The sequence below is a fragment of the Protopterus annectens genome, chromosome 8.part0 (genome assembly GCF_019279795.1).
Source record: "Protopterus annectens isolate FY-2018-M chromosome 8.part0, PAN1.0, whole genome shotgun sequence".
Taxonomy (NCBI): Eukaryota; Metazoa; Chordata; order Ceratodontiformes; family Protopteridae; genus Protopterus; species Protopterus annectens.
The window spans coordinates 495,125,946-495,149,852 of record NC_056741.1 but is presented as its reverse complement, the minus strand read 5'-3'; the positions used below and the strand labels follow the sequence as shown (position 1 = coordinate 495,149,852).

General features: G+C 37.4%; 1 pseudogene; it reads left to right on the top strand.

The window, feature by feature from the left end:
- The first annotated feature begins 1,832 nt into the window (after positions 1-1,832).
- LOC122808249 overlaps positions 1,833-23,907 on the top strand; it is a 52,479-nt pseudogene continuing 30,404 nt past the window's right edge.

The following is a 23,907-nucleotide window of genomic DNA, read 5'->3' as shown; positions in this document are numbered from 1 at the left end:
TGGGAGTCATCATCCACGGTCTCAGTACATAGGCAGCACCCCCCACCAGGTGGCCATATGGGATGCCCCCCCGGCAAATACCTGATACAGCTGTGAGGCATGCCAGATGTGGGAGTCATGATAGCTTCCAGGGCTGCCAGCACACACATCCATGATAATGCCCTGGGCATTGCACATGACCTGGCAGTTGATGGAGGGGTATCCCTTGCGGTTTATGTAGCGCCTACCCTGCTCACCGGGTGGTGTCTTGATGTGTATGTGCATGCAGTCTATTGCACTCAGTACTTCCAGGTAGTCTGCCACACGGTGAAAGAGACGCATATTGCTGGCCAACTCCTCCTGCATTCGGGGGAAGTATATGTGCTCATTGGCATGTGGTAACATTGCATCCAGGAACTGGTGGAGTACCCTGGATGCTGATGCCTGTGAGATCTCCAGTTGGCCTTTGGAAGGTACCTGTGGCTAGTATTCTCAAGCTTACACATAGCTTTGTGTCCACTGGGATGGGTTGCTGTATGGTGTCCCTGTCCACCCTGTAATGCTCTACTATCTCCAGGTCATGTAGCCCCTGGTAGGTTACCCTGAGTCTGAACACTCTTCTCCTCCTCCGGTGCCTGAGATGGTTGTCAGCATCATCCTCCACACCACCATCAGTCTCCAACACATGCTAGTGAATCAAAACTATGGCAGCCCCTAACATGTACATATTAAAAGTTCCCCGTCTGTATACATCAATGGTGCAGAGTGTCTGGGAATACACAAGTGTGTGTGTGGGGCTTTCACACCTTATACTATTGTGCAATGGATGATGCTGGTGTAATTGGGTGTGTATGTGCAATTCCATCTGTGGGGTATATTAATTATGGGTTTTACAGCAAGTATTGCTATTGTGGGGCCTTTGGTGTTGACTTACGCTTGGCTGCCGTGATTCATCTATTGCCCTTTACTTCACTTTTCAACCCGATTCCCCTCCCATTGTCAGGCATGTATCCAGCTGCCTGCTTTCTTGTTTTGTACTTTCACAACCCAGGATTGTGTTGGAAAATGTGTTATGTAGCTGATCTACTGCAAGTTTGCTTTGTTCTGCTGTGACAGTTCTCTTTTCTTTGCAGTATGGCACCTCCCCATTCCTGTTCTGCAGGTAGCTGCTAGCAGCCTTGTTAGCTGTTGTCAATGGCCCACTTTGAGTTCCTAGGTGTTAATTACTCATTTGTACTCCGATTACCATGCTGCAGCATTTCCTTATTGTCTTCCCGTATCCTTCCTGTTTCAGCTGTGGTGTGTGCCACACACAGCCATTTACCAGATTTTGAGCGTGTTTTTATCCACGTTCACATGCACTTTCAGTTACCTTGTGTGCTCTTGGCTAAGCAAAGTTATGACTACTTCCACACCCCTATCCTGCAGATTTGCTTAGCAACAGGCAACCTGGATTAGCAATGCTCCAATGTGCTTACAGCTATGGTGGTGCACCCCTCTCTTGATGTCATGTTTACCTCCAGGCCACACCTCTGTGTTGTACCGCTAAGCTGTGTGGTACATCCTTACGCCGGCAGGGAGTTTGCGATTCAGTATTATTTGACTCATTTGCATGGCATTGACTACTAATTCCTAGTTACTGCACAGAACACTGTCACAGACCCTTAGCAACCCTTGCACCATGGTTGTGGTGTAGCATGCATGCCATTGACTATTATGGGGAATTCATGAATTGTGTTACATTTCAGTTTTATGACATCTAAATATATTTTCATTGTGATCCCGTTTGCGCACCGATGCACTGCGGTTTTACTTTGTGTTAGTGTACAAATGAGCAGTGTTTAGCAGACTACATGGCGAAGGAAGCAAGGAAGTCTGTAGAAGTGGCACAGATAACAGAACTGGCATCTGCTAGCCTTGCAGGTGATGTTCTGTTAAAAATAATGAAGCAGGATGATGTACATGACAGTTCTACTGTTTCATGGGGTAAGATGACAGATAACTTTTTTGAAAGCGCTGAGGATGGTAATGTGGAAAAAGAATCAGGTGATGTGGCAGCAGAGAATATATCAGTTAAAACGTATGTCACCGTGACAGAAAGTAAAAACAGGAAAGCAGCCACAAACTGAGAAGGTGTCTGGTTTTGTGGCAGCAAATAATGTAGTAACTAAAACATATGCAGCACTGACAGCAAGCAAAAAAGGAAAGCAGCAACAAGCTGTAAGTAAAACTGTTTTTAGAAAGAACAAAAGATGACACTGCATTGACAAATTCTGTGTATAGGACAATTTGTTACTGCTCTGCATTTTAAAGTTCAAGAAATTTGGTCTTTTATACATATTGGGACAGAGAGTTTTGAGACTTGACAAATTGACTGACGAAATTCCTAGACATTTATCTATGGACCAATTATTTGTTTTCTGGTAGTAACTTAAATGTTAAAAAAGTGTTACTTTGCAGTTTAGAACTGAAGAACTGGAAGAAGGCAATTAAAAAAAAATACATACAGAGTTTGCATGAACTTTGACAATATGGTGAAAGATAGAGAAGACAGAAAGTTACAGAATGGAGGGTGGAGGTTAGAAGCTGTTTTGAAATTTGTAAAAAAAAAAAAAAGTGTGGTCAAATATATGCCAAGTGTTATTTTTCTGACTGGTCATAGAGGAGTATTAAGAAATGCTGACCAGTCCAAATCATTTTCTTTTGTGAGGACATTTCTCTTTTGATTAATGATTGTGACAAGGTGCAATGTAACCAGTGTGTGGAGAAAAGACATGCAGCACAAAGATGTGTGCCTGCATGCAGGTTGTGTACAAAAGGGACAATTATGCTTGGATTGTCAAGTACAAACAGTAAACAAAGAAAAAGAAGGGGGAAATAGAAGGAAACATACATGAGGAAGGACAAGAGGATTGCAGAGAGGGTGAACTAGGTAAAGAAGAAACTGCAGAAGAAGAAGAAAAAATATAGAGGTGAAAATGGGAGGGGTGCATGCAGGGAGAGAGGTCAGGAGAAGGGATTGGTACAAATAACTTTTTTTGGAGATCTAGCCAGTGAAAAATCTGATTCTGAAGATCAAAGATTATTTGTATATAAACCTAGGAAAAATACTCAGTTGGTGAAAGAGTAAAAATAAGAAAATTAAACTTTAAAAACATTTCCCTTAAAATTAAAAAGAAAGAAAAAGAACACTTTTAGAGTACTTTCGGTAAATGTGATCAGTATTATTAACAGAGTAAAAAAGATGTAAGATTCCTGGCAAGTGAAGAAAGACTGCAAATATAAAACTTGTGGGGTGGAAATATATGAAACTTAGGAAGTGAACATTGTTCTGGGGTGGCTGTGTTATGTAAAGAAACAGGGGAAATACTTGCTGTAATATTATTAAGGATGAGAAGGTTACTTGTTGTTCATGTGAGGTGTTGAGTATGTGTTTATAGAGTTATAGCATTACATGCATATATATCCAGCAAAGAAAGAGAGAATCTGTTTCATCAAACATTAGAATATGTGATGGTTAACATGGAAATTATAATTACACGGGACTTTAATTGTGATTTACAAGGAAAAAGTAAAAATTAAGGAACAGCTGTAAACATGCAGGAAAAAATAAAATGTGGTAAATTAGTTTTGTGGAACAAAAGTCAGTAGACTCATAGAAGGCATGCCCTTGAATCTGAAATTATTTTGTATTATCAGAAGGTTTTGGGGTAGCAGATGGTGATAAAGTTGTGACAGGTTTTTCAGGCCATTTAACATAATGGCTGAAGGTAAAGGAAGAAAGGGAGTATAATAAACAGGAAAAGGAATAAAAGAATAAATGACAAATGTGATGAAACTAGAGAGTGGGAATCATTGCAGTTATGAAAGAATCATATAACCATGAAGGACTTCCATAAAAGCAGATCTGAATGGTGGACTGAATTTAAAAAGAAGTACAAAAAGTGATTTTTACTATGGCAGGATGATGTAAGAAAGGAATAGAATGTGATGCATGGAAAAATGTATAGAAATGTATTAGGGAATTCAGAGAATAGTACAAGAGAGTATTACAATATGGAAAAAGCAATATGCAAAAGAAATTGAGAAAAAAATAAGGCATTGTTGTTTATTCAGAAATTTTATTTACAAGGAAGAAGGGAGGAGCTAGTTCTATATTTGGAAAAATGGCAAAAGATGATATTGGTATAATGAAGGAAATGAAAAATGCAAAAGGAAATGTAAAAGGAGCACAAGAGCAAATTATGAAAATTATAGTGCAACATGTGGAAAATATGGATACCAATAAAAAGAAGGAAACTAAGATAGAATGGAAAGTAAAAAAAATCCAGAATGAGTTAAGGAAGAATTTGAAAAAGTAATTGCTATTAGTGAATTGGATGAAGTACTTAGGAAAGTAAATGTTGATTCAGTATCAAGCCCAGATGTTATAGGGCATGGAATTTGCAAGAGATCAATTTATTAGCAAATAAGAATATTTTGTAGATGTACTTAATGGCTGAATGAATGGTTTGCTTATGAAACGTTATGTAGTGGGATATTAAATTGTATATAGAAGAAACGTGAGAGGAATTAAATAACATTTGGGGACCTATCACACTAAAAAACATAGATTATAAAATGTTATGAGGATAATACAGAGGAAAATGGGAGGAAGGATGAATGATATTATGAAAGAAAGCAAGTATAGTATAAAAGGGAAGGGATGTCAAGAATAGCCATTGGTTGTGAGAGAAATTGTGGATGGTATTACAACTAAAACGGAGGATGTAAAACTTATGGTAGGTGATATTACCAAGACATTTCATACAGTAGGACATGATGTAGGATGTTATGGAGAAGTATGGAATAGGTAATAGACTTAGAGGATAGTGTATGTCAGCATATCAAAATAATACAGTGTGAGTTTTGGTAAATGGCCAGCTGTGTATAGAAATATACATGAAATGTGGCATAAGACAAGGATGTCCCACAAGTGGAATATTGCTTGCCTTGGTAATGAATGTGACAACAGTGAGTAAAAATAAAAGTTGCTAGATATGTGATGCAAAAGGAGGTAGTGATTCCAGTAGGTTTGACATATGCAGATGATATAGTTGCAGTTGCTAAGAACAAAATATGACTGAGGGAAGTGCTGGTTTGCCTGAACAGATATTTAAAGGAAAAGGGAATGACCTTAAATAAAGATAAAAGTAGTGGTTTGGGTGATATGGTGAAAATTGGAGGTGTGTATTTTCAATGAATGAAGTATCTTTGCTAGGGCTAAAATTTGGGAAAAAATTATGTAGTTATGATGCAACGGCAGAGTTTGATAAAAGAAATTAAAGAAATATGTCTTCTGTGCAGGACGTATAGATTAGCATTTAGGAGAAAGATTTATCTAATGAATTCTGTATTAATGAGAAAATAGCATATATGCCAAATGTTTATATGAAACTACAAAATTATGAAAAGAAAATTGTGCAACTGGTGTTTTCTTTCAAATGGGGGTTAAGATTAAACTGTGTGAAAAGAGGTATGCTGTATATGAGTGAAGATGAAGGGGGACTGATGTTACTAAATCCAGTTGTTTATCCTGCCTATTTAAACTTGTATAGAGTATTAAAGTGGGCAAATGAAGAGAATGAGAAATTAATAGTGAGAATGTCTAAATGTAAGTGCAATAAGTTCTGAAAAATGATGGGAATAAGAAAAAGAGAAAAAAATATGTAAATTAAGAAATTAAAAAATATCAAAGAAGAAAATACTCAAAAATAAAAAAAAATGATGATATAGAGAAAGATAGGAAGATGTGGTATAATAATGTGATGAAACAATATTATTTTGTAAGTCCATGGGAAAATTTACCAGAAGAAGTGATTAAAGTAATTAAGGGAAGGAAAAGGTAGTATACCAAGGCAGCAGACCATCAGGATTTCATATGGAAACAGGTAATAAATAACTTACCAGTAAAGAATATGACATAATACATATATATTAGGAGGGAAGAGACAACAAAGCATATTTTGTAATGTAATAGAGTCATGAAACTCAGAATAAAAGGGTGAAAAAGATTTTTTGAGAATATTAATGACATAAACAATATAGAGATGAATAAGATAATGTATGGATATTATAAGAACAAGAAGAAACAACATGTGAGAAGGGTAGATAATTTATTGTATGTAATATGGCTGATTTGAAATGAAAAATTGCATGAAATTTTGTTTAATGGGAATAGATTTTGACAGACACAGTGCAAAATATTAGATTATGGATGTAGGCAAAGAAGTGGGGCTAATTATAAAAGAATAACAATGAGACTAAGCAAAATAATAAATAGTAAAAAAAATACAAATATATATATATATATATATATATATATATAAGGGTCTACTTCATTTGATCGAAAGACCATTTGATCAAAACCCATTTGATCGAAAGTTCATTTGATCGAAAACAAGTATTCAAGGCATAAAACTGGGATTTGTCCCCTTCCCCAATGTCGTGCGACCCTGGAGTTGGTATATATAGTTATATTGGGGGGGTGGGGGGTGAAGCCCCCCCCACCCAGTTTCCTTTAAAAGAAGACAATAAAACAAAAATTACAGATCTTAAACAATGCCCCCTTGCTTATCTGTAGTGTAGGATGATATGTTCAATTGTGGGGGGAAGTTGCGTGCATGTGTATGTGTGTGCTGTATGCGTGTTGTATGTTAGGGATTTTGAATTTCACGCTTCTGGTCTTTTGGTATTAACGGGTTTTGGCTACAACTGCAGTGGTGGTGCTGCGGCAGCGTTGTCGCCTCACAGTAAGACGCTGTCCTGTTCGATTCTCAGCCAGAGCGTCTTCTGTGTGGAGACATGCACGGATGGGCATACCTTCGTTGAAGGTTGTGTGTCAGAGCTGGCAACTCGGCATGTAAAAATCTACTGCCAATCATTAGCGGACCGGAGTTCCCCTGTGGTGACCCCTAACCGGGAAAAGCCGAAAGACACAACAACAACAACAAGTCTCCAGATTTTGAAATTCGATATTTCAAAATTTTGAGATTATGTATTGAACCCGTATATAAATATATATATATATATATATATATATATATATATATATATATATATATATATATATATGTATATATATATTTGTGTGTGTGTGTGTGTGTGTATGTATGTATGTATATTTATATATACCTGTAAATATGTACATTTTGTAAACATGTAAATGATTTTAAATTATGTTAAATAAAGGACCCTTTACTCTTTTTGATAGGCACTATGGGCTCTTTTATATCCACCTGAGCTACCACCAACTCCAGCAGATGTGACCTTGGTGTAACATCTCATCTAAAGCACAGCACACTCAGGAGTGTTGCAGTACCCTAATGATGCATTGTACTGTCAGCAACCCAATCACCTGGAGTGGTAATTGCACCCACAACCTTCTGATCTTCCAACACCAAACGCAGTAAGTAGGCTGTGTGCAAGAAAATCAATGCTTTTGAACGGTGGTGTTAGAGAAAATGAATGAGAATTTTGTGGAATGCTAGAAGATCAAATCAGTCAATGCTTAAAGAAATAAATACTGATTCTTCATTGGAAGGTCTGATATTAAAACTAAAACTTAAATACTTTGGCCACATCCTGTGAATACAGGATTCACTAGAGTAAACACTGATGCTGGGAAATAGCAAAAGCAAAAGAAGAAGGGAGTAACAGAGGACAAGATGGACAGATAGCATTAAAGAAGTAATGGATATGAATTTTCATGGACTTTGTTGACATCATGTGATAAAGCCCTTGAGATCACAAAGGGTTGGACTTGATTATATGACTAAACAACAGCAGCAACTATAGAGCAACTAAATTAGGGCAGAAAACTAATAAGTATACACCTGTATAATCACACAAAGATGGGATACTGCTAACGAAAATTATTAGAAAATGACAAAGGCATGGCTGTGCAAAGTAAAAAAATCATATATTCTGTATTAGTATTGATATATATTTCAATTCTGGAACTACAAAGATGAACAAAGGGTAATGAGAAATAAACAAGACTGAGCTGTGAGCAACAGAAATCTGAATGAAAAACAAGAATAACTTAAGTGAAAGAAGCAACTAACTGATATTCTATTTAAAATCATGGACAGGACCATAATGGAGCTCATTCAAATTGACACATGACAGGAGACCTACTTCTGTTACATGTGGAATGTTACGTGTTTGTTAAGAGGGGATCTTGACTTTTGAGTCTTGTTGCATTCTTTAAAGCGGTAATGACAGCACTTCAAGAGGGACTGAAAGTGCATAGTTACTTAACCTTGGTAAGTCATTTGACATTATATCACATAAGGGAGAAACAGACATATTAAAGCATTAATTGTCAATCCATGAAAAAATCAATGTGAAAAGCATTGTTTAAACAACTTGGCAAAGGCCAAGATGGGATGTCACCTGCCTGTCTATCTCAATAGGTCACCAATGTTATCCCAATGAGGATATGGGGGAGACTTCTTTTTGGACTCTTCTACTCATATATAAAATTGGGAATGGGATATGGGATATGGATAACAAAATATGCTAAAAACTGCAAGGCGCATAACATTTAACTTCAGTAAAATATGTAGTTCTGAAAGATGGTCTACAAAAAACATACACCTGGTATATTAATAACGACCTCGCCTTTAATGTCAGTTACTGTAACATCTTTTGACCACACCTATAGAAAGATTGATGCCTTAAGCAGCATATCCATTTTTTCTAGCTCTGCCCATTGTTGCAACAACCTCACCCCCCAGAAGTAAGGTTGTCCCATGAGGGTTACATGAGAACTAGTACATATTATAGGACCAAGTGACAGTTGCCAGGTTGAAGTCTGAAGCAATAGTAACTGACACTGAAATGAGCAATAACAAATGTCTGAGGAGTCTATTATGTATACAGAGAACACATTTGTGGTATCTTGTAGAATTCCTGCAGTCTGGATTTAGTATATGTAAGTATCAGGGATAAGGAATGGGGAGTGCAGAACAGGGAGTGAAGAAGCCTTTACTGCAAAAATGTTAAACGTTATTGCTAATTTTGACTTTTGATGTTTAATGGCAGTAGTCATAGTTTTGTGACGGTATTTTGAAGAAATCTCTTTACTTTGAGGTACCACCAGAAGTTGGAGGGATGTAGAGCTCCAATCTTGTATGTTAGCAGGGGCAGTAAAATGGGTGATTAAGCACCGCTGCAAAATTGCTTTTAACATATTATTGCTAGTTTTGATTTTTAATGTTCAGTAATAACAATCCCTGTTTTCCCATCACAGTTTTCAGAGCTGAGCATTATTTCTGTCAAGGATCTCACATAAAGCAACAAAACAAATTTAACAACTCAGGTTTATTAACTGTAAGAATCTATTTCTGAAAAAATATTTTTAGGGACAAATAAAATAATGATTTTGGTTCTTGTATCATAAAAGCAAAATATGCTTATGATTTTAAATATTAGCTACTCCTCAAGAAAATAGATGAAAATGAGCATGTTTTTTGTAAAATCAAAATGAAGACATTAAGGAGATTATGAAACAATAATAATAATAATAATAATAATAATAATAAAGTAACAACTTGAAATCCAAAACTTGGACTGTGTCTTCACTGTGTGTTGCTAAAATACAAGAAGTCCTAGCTTTAGTTCCTTTCATGCACATTACATTCATGTGGAATGCATCCTTTTTGTGAGAGAATATCATCTTTGACTGTGACGAAGTTACCCAAACATATTGGCAAGAGAAATGTACTGCTATTTCATGATCTCAGACACACAGATTGCCCCAACAATGAACTACAGTGATGAACATTTAACAGGGTCTATATAATGACCATATATGCTTTCTCAGTGTTGTCTCACCCCCTCCCATAAACAAAAGCACAGAGATTTCTGTGAAAATTCATTTTAACTGATAAACAAAACTCTGTACCATGTTGTTATGGTAGCCTATTTGGCTCACCCTCATTGCTATCAGTTCCTACACTGGATTCGATACAAAAGATTTTTTTTATTCAGTTTAGTAACTATATGTATATGGATATATACATATATATATATATATATATATATATATATATATATATATATATATATGTGTGTGTATGTGTGTATGTGTGTGTGTGTGTGTGTGTGTGTGTGTGTGTGTGGGGGGGGGGGGGGGCAACACTGATCATTTCCTCCAACACCCAAGTGATTTCCTTTTAAAGATGAAACAATAAAGCTCTACATTACTGGACAAACAACTCCAAGGGCTGCAACTCATAAGAGGTCCAGAAAACACACATACCTGAGTTGGTAAAACAAGCAGGACCCCAAATTTCCAAGTACCAGTACCTTTGTTCATAAATAGGAGGATCCCTGACCCTGTGCTACCTTAGCTCATAATCTCACACTTCTCCATCTGTGGAGGGGTATCTTGATTATGAGTTAGGTATCTCTGCAATCTGGTACCAAGGGAAGCAGCCCAATCCACACTGCCTCTGCTTCTGTTCAGTGTGTTAGCAAAAAGGGTATGAATTATGAGTACAAAGTAAATGTTCAAATCACAAGCTATGCCACCACCATGATTTTACCAATGTAGATCTGCTAAGGCAGAAAATCATATTCAGTAGTCCGTCAAATTCTTAAGGGCATGTCTATTTATATCAGAGAAATCACTGTACCACTTTAAATCTCCATGATCTGACAGATTATTGAATACTCTACAGTGTTTTCTAACCTTGAAACGCACTACATGAAATTACTTGCAAAGTATAAGGGTTCCTTACTAGACAAATTATATGGATGGAAAAATTAAGCTACTTAGAAAGGCTTTAGGCACTGTAACTGTTTTCTGTTTTCTCAGAGATTTACTTACTAGTGACTGCTGCCTGATCCTAAAACAATGTCATAACCAATACTGTTTGAAGGTCTGTATATGAAACATTCCACCAGAGGAGCTACCATCAAATCAGACAAAGTAATGCTACAAATAAATATAAAGAGCAGACAAAAATGAGACAGATGTATTGTATATCTTTCAGAATTATGGAAAAAGCTTCCCATCACAATCAAAGTCAAGTCATTAACTTATTTCAAAAAATTGGATAAATATAGATATTGATATAGATATAGATATATTTGTATTTATTTTCTTGACATTTGATTACTGTGAAAGTTCAACAGGTTATGTGCCTATTTTCAGTGGATAGCAAGGAAGAAAAGCTCCAAAGTATTACAAAAACATTTTAAGAACAATAATTTTATAAACTTCAAAAATAATACAAAACATCTGCAGCTTAAATAATTATACTAAATTAGGCATAACGTGAAAACATTGGTTAAGAATAGATACAACTTATATTATAATGATTTTAATATTTAGAGAAATTTTAGCCAGTTTAGAGAAATTAAATGTAAGTTAGTATAATACAAACAAGAACAGCAATATGATGTGGGAGAAAAAAACAGAGTTGCGGCATATTTAGATTGAGGGTCAGGGGAGAGAAATTGATTGAACTAAGGAAGTGAGTGAAGGATGGGGACTAAGGAAGAGTAAGATATGAATAGCTACATGTTTATATTTAGGAATGTAGTTTATCCTGATATTGAGCAAGAACAGAGCCAGATATTGTGTAAAAAGTATTTCAAAATATTTTAAAGGACTCCAGGGAGGGTACTGACCTGATGGATTCAGACAAAGAGTTCCAGGCCTTGGCAATATGGTATGAAGCAGACTATACCCAGCAGCTCAGATACATTTGTGGACAGAGAAGAGTTTTTGTTCATTGGATCATAACTACCAAGTGGGAATGTTGTATACAATAGTATTTGGTGACAGACAAGCAGATGGATGCTGGATAATTTTATAGGTGGTATGAAGCTGTGTATATTTTGGTTGATGGTGCAGTTTAAACCAATTTAGACTTTTTAGTGCTATACAGTGATGGGTTCTGAAAAGGTGTATTTGCTGCAAATTGAGCCATTTAATCATAGCATCATTCAAGTTTTACTTTTTGTGACACCTGGAGGTTAGCAAGGACATGTGTGCTATACAGAAGTGAGGGGAGGATGTAAGTAGTAGCAACTGTAATTTTAGTTGCATTGGTGAAACTTTTCTTGACTGTATAGAGCATCCCTAGTTTTTGGTGATTTTTTTTAGTGCAATTTTAAATATTCAGGTCATATTTAAGATTATTATCTGCTAACATCCCTAATAATTTTCTGTTAGCAGTGACTCCAATGGTTGTATTATAAAGAGAAAGGATTTTTTTTTTTATGAAAGGGGGATTTGGGGAAAAAAGAACTCATTTTAGGGGTATGGAGCATGAGTTGTGATTTACAAAGCCATGTTTCAGTGTCTGTTAAAGTTCTCTGAATAATTTTTTGGAAATGTGCTAAGTTGTCTGACGTACATATGAGTGTGGAGTCATCTGTGTATTGCATTAGGGTTTTCCTGTTGTGTGAAGCATGGAGGATGTTGATGAGAATGTTAAAGGGGAGGTCCACTGATAAAGCCTTGTGGTGCACCTGGTGCACCAGTGGTGAATGGGAGGGATGGAGAGAGGATGGAGTGCCATTTTACTGACTGATACTTATTGTACAGATAGCTTTTGAACCAAAGAAGGGTGGGTTGAGATAGACCTAGTGAGGACATTTGAAGCAGAAGTTTGATGTGACAACTTGTGTTGAAAGACCTAGATAAGTCTAGAAATAAGGAGGAGACCAGACTGACATTATCTCTAGCTTTATTGACTATCTATAAAGGTTAGAAGTGCAGTGTTAGTAATGGGATAGACAGAAGCCATGTTGTGTGGGAGATAGGAGTTCTTCCTGCAGCAGATAGTATAGCAATTGTTTTTGGAAATATTTAAAGATTTGGAGAGGAGGGATGGGATTGCTATAGGTCTAAAGTAAGTGATGTCTACTAAATGTCCTCCTTTGTATAGAGGGATAATTTATGATTTTTTTCCAGAAAGAGGGAATGCATGATTCCTTGACTGATCTATTTATAAGGACTGAGACAGGATAGGTAATGCTGTTGACTGCTATTTTAATATACTTGCTTGGAAGGTCATCAGCTAAAGTAGAACATGGTTTGAGTTTCTTTAAGAATAATTTTATATAGGCTATGGGCACAGGTTTGAAGATGAAAGTTGATGTGGTGACATGTAGCTATGGGGCGGGGGGGTCTATATTAGCTAAATGAAAACACTGCTGAGGAATCTCAGTTGAGTGACACATAATGAGCGAAAACCAGTAATATTGCAAGAATGAACGGAGATCACCATAGGGAATTTTTCCCTTTACTTCAATGTAGTGCGAGCACGGAGTTGGTATATTTAAGTAGGGGTGTGTGGGGGTGCAGGGGGGCTTGCCCCCCTGCATAAAACACTTAGTGAAAGTTTACATGGTTTACATGTTTAGTTTATTGGATTCAAAATTCCCAGTTTTCGCTCTTTATGTATCGTGCAACTGAAATTTACTCAGAAGAGTTTTCATTTAGCTAATATAGACCCAGGACAGGGTTGGGATTACATGTTGGGGAATCCTTGTTTATGAATGCTATATTATATTATCTATGAAATAAGAGTTGAATTCTATTTCTTCTTCCTTCTAGGAGGTGCAAGGCTATTTAGGATATTTATGAAACTGTATTGATTGAATTCATTTGCAGTGTCATTGAAGGGGAGGATTTTTGAGATGCTCCAGTTAATAGATGATAGGGTAATAATGAATATTTCTGGGTTAAACTCGGACAGGTAGCATGTTATTTTATAAACATGTTTTTTAAGTGGATGTGTGAGATGTCTGGTCATATAGATTGGGAGATGGTTTATATGTTCATAGGTTCATAGGTAAGTACGAGGCTAGCTGTCCTTGATGGGCCATTTTAAGTCTATCCAATTTCACTTTCAAAGGTGAGAATCAGACTCTGGCCCTTGTGACTATGAGGTAAACATCTTAACCATTGTAACTGTGAGATAAACACCATAACTATTATACCAATCCCCAACCCCTGTTTACTGAGAAAAATTGACATTGTACCTGTGGTGAGAATTTCCTATGGTCTGATACTAAGATCTAGTCTAATAAGGAATTTGCTGTCTTGCTATGATGTGAGGAGCTGTTAATTAGTTGTGTGAAACCATATAAGTTCATGCTAGATGTAGGGAAGTTAGAACTTATATCCAACCAAATGATATTGACATCACCAAATGCTATTTTTTTGTTGTGGAATTGTTGTGGATATCCAATGTAGGATATCTTCCAGTGTAGCTGTTTTGTTGCCAGGAGGAATGTAAAGGACAGTAATATGACAGTAATACAGATTTGCTTATATTTGTTTATATTTAGGAAAGTAAAAGGTAGCTCTGCTGAAGTGAATTTTGGTATGGTTTGTTGTAACGGGAAATGTGGTAGTCATTGAGAAATATTAAAGCAATACCAATGCCTTTCCTCTTTATATTGTCTTTATGGATGATATTATAGTTGAGGGTGGGATTTCAAAATCATTTATGCCAGGTTTAAGGCAAGTTTCAGTTATAGTGAGAATATCAGGCTTGTGCTGGGTAATCCAAGCGTGTTGTTCAGTAGTTGTATAGCTATAGATATAAATAGAGCTATAGATATAGATATTTATAGAAACATAGCTATAGACATATTCACAGTCTCATAGAGTTTACAAGGCAGTATCATTCCTGGGACCATAATCACCTTGTCAGTACCTACTTTCATAGGGCACTTTCTGCCTCCCAGAAGAATAAGAAGTCAGATCAAGGATGAATGTATATCACCTATCCAGTCATTAAGGCTTGCCTTTTAGGAATACTTTGTATCACTCTGGTTTATATGCAACAGAAATGTGTTTTAGATATGAGGGAAGCTTCTTCTTCTTTCGGCTTTTTCCCGGTTAGGGGTCGCCACAGCGGATCACCTGTCCACTCATGATAGGCAGTGGAGTTTTACAGTGTCAAGTGAGTGATAACCCTCCAGTCCTTAATAATATGGAGTGCTAGATATACATCACACCACAGAAACACCACAGAAATGTATAAGAAACAGAGTACAGGGATAAAACTTCAAATCTCTCTTGGTAACTGATGACCTTTTGTCCAGAGATATTTTATTTAACAATCTCTAGGTCTTTCTAGCTACACAATGTGTTTGGATTGAGACATTGATTCTATAATTGGTCTAGTCAGGGCAAACTATAGAGGAATAATAAACGTCTTTTGAATTAGAAGTGATATTTTTTAATTAATCCTATTAAGTAGAAAGATTTGCTGACAACTTTTGTTATATAGTGGTTAAAGTTTAGACAGTTATCTAGGAAGGTGTCACGATATCTGATTATTGCATCAGTATGGTATAAGATCCCATTTACTAACAGCTACCACTGAGATTTTTTACCAAAAACAAAAACGCTATACATCTTTGCATTTAGGTTCATAGGTAGGTACTAGGCTATCTGCCTGAGGGCATTTATAAGCCTAGCCAGTGTGTCAGCCTTCACCACTCCATTGATTAATTAACTGAGCCTCTGTCAAGAAGAGCAAATGAAGTAATCCCAGGGGGGTATTTTCTGTTACCCACTTCCTAATGCACCATGATTTGTATGATTTAGCAGTTTCTGTAACACCAGTGTATCAGTTGATGAGTAAACAACATCCAGTTTATAGCCATCGACAAATTTAGTTAGCTATTATGTCTGGATTAGTGGTTTAGAGATCCAAGAAGTAGATGCTGAACAGAATGGGTCCCAGCATTAAGCCCTGAAGAATGCTGCTGGTCACCTTTTTTTCTTTATAGATAGAACCTGCTACTTTAACTTTTATACCATTAGCCATTTTGCTATCCATCTTACAATGTAAGGGACCTCATTTAGACTTTTATTCTTATTTACAGTTCCAGTATAAGGAGTAACATCTAAGGCCATAGGCAGTTCCAGATATGCTGTATGAACTGCATAGCTACTACCTGAAGCTTCAGTGACTTTCATGAAGAAGTTTCCTAAATTAAATAAACATGATATTCCTTTGACAAAAAGATATTATAGTGAATCTAGATCAAGAGACTTTTGTATTGGATCTTATGAAAAACATGTTTCATGGCTTTGCAAATTAAGTGCATTAGGATGATGAGGCTATAGTTTCTAGGATCTGATTTGGGGCTACTTTGATGGAGTGGCATAATGACAGGCATTTTTCATACCTCAGGAACATACCCTGTGGCTATTAAGATTAACATTTTTATGAGGGTTTCAGAGAGGGTGTGTTTAGTATTGTTTATTAAGTAACCAGGTATACTGTCAGTGCCCATACAACTAATATTTCAGTTACAGAGAAGGCAGATAGGAAATGTTCCATAATACTCTTGAAGGGAGGAAGAGACACATGAATTTATAGAACTTCAATGACTGCTTCTGGTGGGAAGCTGGTATTAAATTTATCTAATGGTACATGAGTAATATCTTTAGAGTTGGAGATGGTAATACCATTATGAATTAATGCAGTTCACTGCTGTGTGTCATTGCTTAATCATATAATGTAGTTAAATAATGAGTTATACGTTCTAGCAATACCAGATAGTGAACTTGGCTTTAGTGTAAAGTATTTACAGTAACAAAAAAGTTCAGTAACTTACAAGTCATTTCGATCAGATAGAATTTGGGAAATGACTGTCATAATACTCTTATCTACAAGACTGGTCCTGGTGCAGTCCCAAACATTGAAACCCCACTTCTATTTGTCTACAGGTTCGAATGCTACTCTATTCTACAACAAATAATTCCACCCACCCCCATTCTACTACCTACATTGTAATAGCACCTATTAGCTTTCATCTGGCATTCTCCCATCCCCCTTCCAGTACCTTTACCTCACCACTCTATCTTCTGGTGTTGCATCACCAGGTTAAACAAAGTTCCTTCACTCACTAGCTTAAACACATATAATGATATACGCCTCTTTACTACCCCTCTTGTTCACACCATATCTCCTTACCTTGTATGAAAACCAGTTTCTCACGGGATTTCAGGTCCAAAAAGGCCATACTATCACCCCAGCTGTAAATCTTTCCACATTCAACCATACTTACAGTACCAGATCCTATCCAACATCTTGTTCAGTCTATCAACATCTCAATCCCAGGCACATTAGCTCTAGATCCAAACACTACCACAAACTAATAAACAAATTCCTGAAGTTCATCACCAAGTATGGACTCAACCTAATACTTGGTGGTGATATTCACCCCAACCCTGGCCCACTCACTTCAGATACACATACCCCCTCTACTTGTAATCTAAGCTACAAACCTACAATTAATAGGCCAACTAACTCTCTCCTAGTCTGTCATCTCAATATTAGAAGCATTAATAACAAGGTACATGAATTTCATGCACTTCTGGATGTCCACTCCCCTGAGATTCTCTGTTTATCTGAAACCTGGTTAAAACCTAACACTAAAGACAATGAAGTGTTACCACCTGGGTACAACATACATAGGCTGGATCGTGCTTCGAGGAAGGGGGGTGGGGTAGCTGTACTCTATAAATCTGAGTTGAATGTCACCATAGATGTAATACAACCTCCTCAGATTAATAACTCGGAGATTCTTGCCACCAAATTGCAACTTAATAAAAATAAATGCATTAATATCATCTGTATGTACATTCCCCAGGTAACAATATATCTACATTTGAAGATATCCTGCACTGGCTATCATGTCACTACCCCCAAGAAACCCTACTACTTGGAGACTTTAACATAGACTGGGGCACCTGTTCCTTAGAATCCCCAACCACCCATATTAACCTGCATGCATTTACACAAATCATATCCACCCCTACCAGGATAGGTAAACCCAACCAAAAGAAAGTATACTTGACTGGGTACTCATAAACAGTCACCCCAACTGTACACCTCTGGTACCCTTCTTAATGGCCTAAGCGATCACCTTCTCACATATGTAATTAAGCACAAAACCATTAATTCCCAACAACCCTTACTCAGAAAGGTTAGAAACAATAAAAACTTTGACCCTGCCAAATTCCAACAAGAACTAAACTCATGTAATTGGTCTATTCTAAAACACCTCGCCTTAGAGGAAGCAGTAGCATACTTTAACAACAAATTCCTTGAGATCCTTGATTTGCATGCACCTGTTCGTTCAAAGAGAACCAAGGCAAAAACTGCACCATGGCTTTCTATAGAGTCTAAACTCAAAATTACCCTTAGAAACAAAGCATGGGCTTTATGGCGTTCTTCTAAAGACCCACAAGATCACATTAAATACAGGCAATCCAGGAACGAAACCAAAAAATCAATTTTACAGTCAAAAAACAATACTACTGTAATTTACAAACAGTAAACCAAAATAAAGCTCAGAAGTTTTGGGCAGGTTTAAATAATCTACTACATCCTGGACAAACTTCAACCCCAATCCCTGCTACTACTATTGATAAAACCCCTGAAGATGTTTCTGATAGTTTTAACCAATTCTTTACTGAGACAATTCAAGCCCTAGCTAGCCAACTACCTCCTAGCTCCCCTAGTCCTGAAAGTAGCACCCCTAGAAACCTACTTGCGTTCAGCTTCCAACCAGTCACCACTTCACTTATCCATACCTTGATCAAAAAATTAAAACCCACTACACTTTCTGCTGATCAACTCCCTGCCGAGTACCTACAAAAATCATCTGATGCTATTGCTTACCCTGTCTCAATACTAATCAATAGAACCATAGTAGAAACTAAAATTCCCACCATCTGGAAAATATCCTATGTAATCCCACTTCACAAAGGAGGCAGCTCTACTGAATTCTCCAATTATAGGCCAATAGCTATACTCTCTCCACTTGCAAAGATTATGGAAAAATGTATTCATAGACAACTCATGCACCACCTAATCCAAAATCGCCTTATGGCAGACACTCAGCATGGCTACCGTCCTCATCACAGCACTACTTCAGCCCTCCTAGCCTTTACTAACACCATAAACCATAATCGCAACAATAATTATATATCCTCAGCCCTCTTTTTGGATCTTTCTAAGGCATTCAATATGGTTGATCACCAACTTTTAATCCACACCCTGCAAACATTCTGTCTAGATACTGGAGCCCTCCAATGGTTTCAATCCTACCTGAATGGTCGACAGCAGGCTGTCCTCTGGCAGAACAAACTCTCTAACCTTCTACCTAACACCCTCGGAGTACCACAAGGCTCTATACTAGGGCCCTTGCTGTTCTCCATCTTCATTAATGACCTTTATACTGTCATCCCAAAAGTCAGCTGTATCCAATATGCTGATGACTCTACTCTGATTTGCTCAGCCACATCTCCAGTAGAGTTATGGTCAGCTACCCAGACCACCTTTAATACAATATAAAACTGGCTTTCTGAACATCGTCTGATCCTAAATCCCAAAAAAACTAAAATGCTGTTATTTTCACCAACACATAGGTCTACCGCTTTCACCTTTACCATAAAATCAAATGATGGCACAATAATCTCTCCTGACCCATCTACAAAACTATTAGGTGTCATCATAGACAATAATCTAAAATTTGACCTACATGTTAACCAAACTATCAAAACCATCAATAAAAAACTAGGGTCACTTTACAGAATAAAAGCCTTCCTAACCCCTCCAGCTAAAATTGCCATAGCTCGCTCTCACCTTCTTTCAACCCTTCTGTATGCATCCCTCTACTCGAATTTGAACAAGACTGTCCTTAACAAACTCTCAATTTGCTACAACCACATTGCCATGTTTGCCACTGGGCTGCCTTTTAGGACACATCATTGTATCAATCTAAATCAGCTTGGGTGGCTTGAACTACCCAGCCTAATCCAGTATAACCAACTGATTATGGCCTATAAAATCCTCTATAATCCGGACAATACTCCTGCACTTAAAAATATTATCACCCCCTATAACAATCCTAGACCGCTTCGATCCTCTAACAAACTATTAATTCAAACTAGCAAAAATAATAACACAGCCGGTGATTCTCTCTTTGCAAACTCTGTAAGTAGATCCTGGAACTCTCTTCCAGCTGATATTACCTTACTTTCCACCTTAGGTCAATTTAAAACTAGACTCAAACAACATTTGTCACTTAACTGGCTATGTCATTGTATCAAGCTTGGCTAACTCTCTCTAGAATGTGTAAAAATCTGTTAACCAGTTTACTGTGTAATTTCATTTAATCCTGACTTGTGCTCAGGATTAACTGTAACCTGTGGAACTTGTTTAACTTGCTTACCTATGTAATCTCTGTAAATAGTCTGTTTGTAATATGTAATGCTGGTATTATGTAATGCTGTATCTGCTTACCCTTGGAGCTTTTCTCCCCGGGCCTCCGCTGAAAATGGACATGCATCCAGTCGGACTAGCCCGGTCAACAAATGTAAAATAAAAATAAAATAAATAAAAATAAATAAAAATTCTTCGTAGGATCTTTCTCTGGGTTTCTATGAGTTTTAACCACAATGAAGTTACCCTGAATCCTGATTCTAGGCATTTGTCTCTATTCAAAAGAATTAAATGTCCTGATTTCTTGTGTTTCCTTTTAACATGGTTTCTTAATCAGCTGTTTTCCATTATGAGCTTCACATTGATGTAGCAAATGTGCCCCTTGGACATTCTTTGCCAGATTACACAGGATACGTGCAACACTACATACAGCATTTCTAACACAGTACTTAATAGTTTTCAGGCATTTAGCCACAATGTATATACACAGATAGATCAAGAGACAGACAGACAAATAGATATAAATATAGACATAGATATAGACATAGACATAGACATAGACATAGATATACATATACATATAAAAATAGATATAGAGGGACATCTTTCTTATTGAAATTATACTGCTGAATTCTCAATTGCCAAACTGCAGTTGCAATAAACTTACAACTAGAGAAGCATAAAGTATTTAAACACATATACTCAAATCTATAAAGTTTACATGCACAAGTACAAAAATATATGCACAGCAAATAACTGTTTTTGCAGGGGGTAAGCCTATCATACCCCCACCCTGCACTACATGCTACTTTGCTTCTCACACTGAAGTTACTACACCCTGGAAAAAGAGATTAGTGAAATGCAAACAAACAATAACAACATACTTTATCAAGAGGCTCCAGTATTGCACTGTAGATTATTCAATATACCTTGTGCAGAAAAGCATGCAAAATACTAGCTGTCACAATCACAGCTATAAAGTTCAAGTACAAGTGAAAGGTGCACTTTGTTATCAAGGAGGTGTCAGACACCCACTACTTATAGCTGGGAACCTCCCACCCTCATCATCCCCAATGTCATCCTAAAGGCAATGGGGTACAAAGCCAGGCTCCTTATGATAACCATGACATGCATCTTTGTCAGAGCTACTTCAGGGTAGCAATGAAAACCTAGTGCTTATTCCATCAAACTGTATTTGTAGGAGTTATCAGTGCTGGTGCACAGTGTATGGAACTGTCTGTGACCTTAGAATTTGTATACAAACAGCTTCACCGTGGAAACTCAAAGAAAATGGGTTTCCATATAGGTTGCTATCCTACTCCAGAGAATCAGGAGGCATAAGAAAGTGTGTGTGGGTGAGTATGTGTCTGTATATATATATTATATATGTAGACAATTATATATTTGATAAAGGGCTGCCTGACACATAACATATATGCCTTCATTACAGTGTGCTCAATAAATGGATGGAGAGAATCACTAAGTTGTTTATAGCCAACAGTCCATCCAATGATTGCTTCAGGATTTAGCAAGTACAGTTGCAGGTAACAATATCAGCAAGTTTAGTTTCAGTAGAGTTCTTAGATTTTCTGAACCTGATCCTTATCAGAAAACTAGTGCATACATGCAGTGATACTGTCTGTTTATAGGATCATAGGTTCATAAGTGTATACTAGGCTAACAACCACAAGCACCCTTATAAGCCTAGCCATGCAACCCTAATGTGACCTACAAATCTGATTTATATAGAAATGATTTACTAACTGCTGTCCATCAGAGGCATGGTGACAGGCAAGGGGTGAATTTCCAATTACCCATCTATTGGTTCACATTGTGCTTAAATAGAGATAGGAAGGAACTCAGTTTCACATGGATGTGGAGCATGTTCCAGAGATGGATTTGCAAAAGGTTCATCAAAACATGGTCCAGGGAAGACCTTGCATTCTAGGCAAAGATCACCTTTCAGAACTCTGTAGGATACCTTAGTGGATGTTCCAGTTGCAGCATGTATCTGGTCAGGTACATTCCAAAGGGGGCAGTATACTCTGTGATGGGCCTAATGAGGGCAGAGTACAGTGACATGATGACATCTGTGGACCTAGCTGCCCATCCCTTTCTTATAAGTTGACTAAATAGAAGTATTTTCTTAGTAGCTTATATACATGTAGGTTGAAGGTTAGGTTACTATCTACATGAATTTGTAGATCCCTGACTAGTGAATCAACTTCTAGGAGTGTTTTATTGATGATGTAGTTACCCAGGATTACCAACGTCCATAGGGTACTATAATGCATTTATAGGTATGGAGTTTTAAGCCATGGCTTAGGCACCAAGCGTTTGTCTATGTTAGACCTTTCTGAGAGGTGTTCTTGCCTTAGGGGATTCAATGACGGCTCCCAATTTGCAAACATCTGAGAACTTGGTTAGCCAGAGGTCTTTGCCTTAGGCTTTGACATCCAAGAAGTAGATGCTAAACAAGAGCTGGCCTAGCAGAGAGCACTGGGGGGATGCCAGTGGTGACCAGACTCTTTGCGGAGGTGGATTCATTGATTCTAACCTCCTGGGTCCAATCAGTGAACCAGATAGCTATTTAGCATGTTATCTAGTTTCATAAGTTTGTTGACAATGCCTGAGTGGAGTATTGTATCAAATGTTTTAGCCAGATATAGGTAGGCAGTATGCAGCATTTTCTCCTCATCCATTGCTTTAGTGACCTTTTCAAAGAAGCCCACCTGATTCAGTAAGCATGATCTTTATTTGACAAAGTCAAGCTGGGACGGATCCAGTGTTTGGAGGTCTACTATGTCCTTGTTGATAATTTCCATGGCTTTCCAAATAAGACTAGTCAGACTAATGGGTCTTTAGTTTCCAGGATCTGTTGAAGGTCCTCCCTTATGAAGGGGGATGACCGTCGCTGTCCTCCGTTCACAAGGCACAAAGCCTATTTTAAGACTGTAGTTAAATATTGACTCCAGGGGTACTGATAAGTCATATTTTAGCTTGTTCAGGAGGCATCCTTAGATGTTATAGTGGCCCATTGAAGCCCTGTTCTTAGCTTTAGGGAGTGCAGCCAGTATATGCTCTCTAGTTACAGTTACAGGGGTTGTGTTTGGGGTTATTTTTGGAGAATATTTGGTGCTGAGAGGGGTGTAAAGTTGGAAATGAATATTTTCTACTAACAAGTTTGCTATATTGTCAGGGTTGGAAAATGTGGCAACATTAACCACCAGTTCAACACATTGCTGTGTGCTGCCCTTGAGGTTTCTCACATAGCTGAAGAAGCCCTTATGGTTACCTTTCACCTGGGAGGCTAGTTTACCATTAAAGTTTGCTTTCCTTAACCTAGTTAGCCCTCTTTGTTGTCTATTTAGTTTGATGAGAGAGTTTTTATTTTTATGGGAATTACACGTCCTGATTTTTGCCATATTTTCCCTTTTGTTGTATATCCTGCTTAATTTGGGATGTCACCAGAATGGCTAGTTTCTGTGGCTAGTCCTGGGCTTACTTCTGTTAGGTGCAGCAGCCTCTATGCAGCAACTGACATGGTTGTACAGAGTTTCTGAAAGTAATACAGCATAGGCTGCTGGGTTCTCAGGGTTTAGAGTGGCACTGAATTTTGATAAACCATCACTTAATAAAAGGTAATTTGCCTTGGAATAGTTCCGAA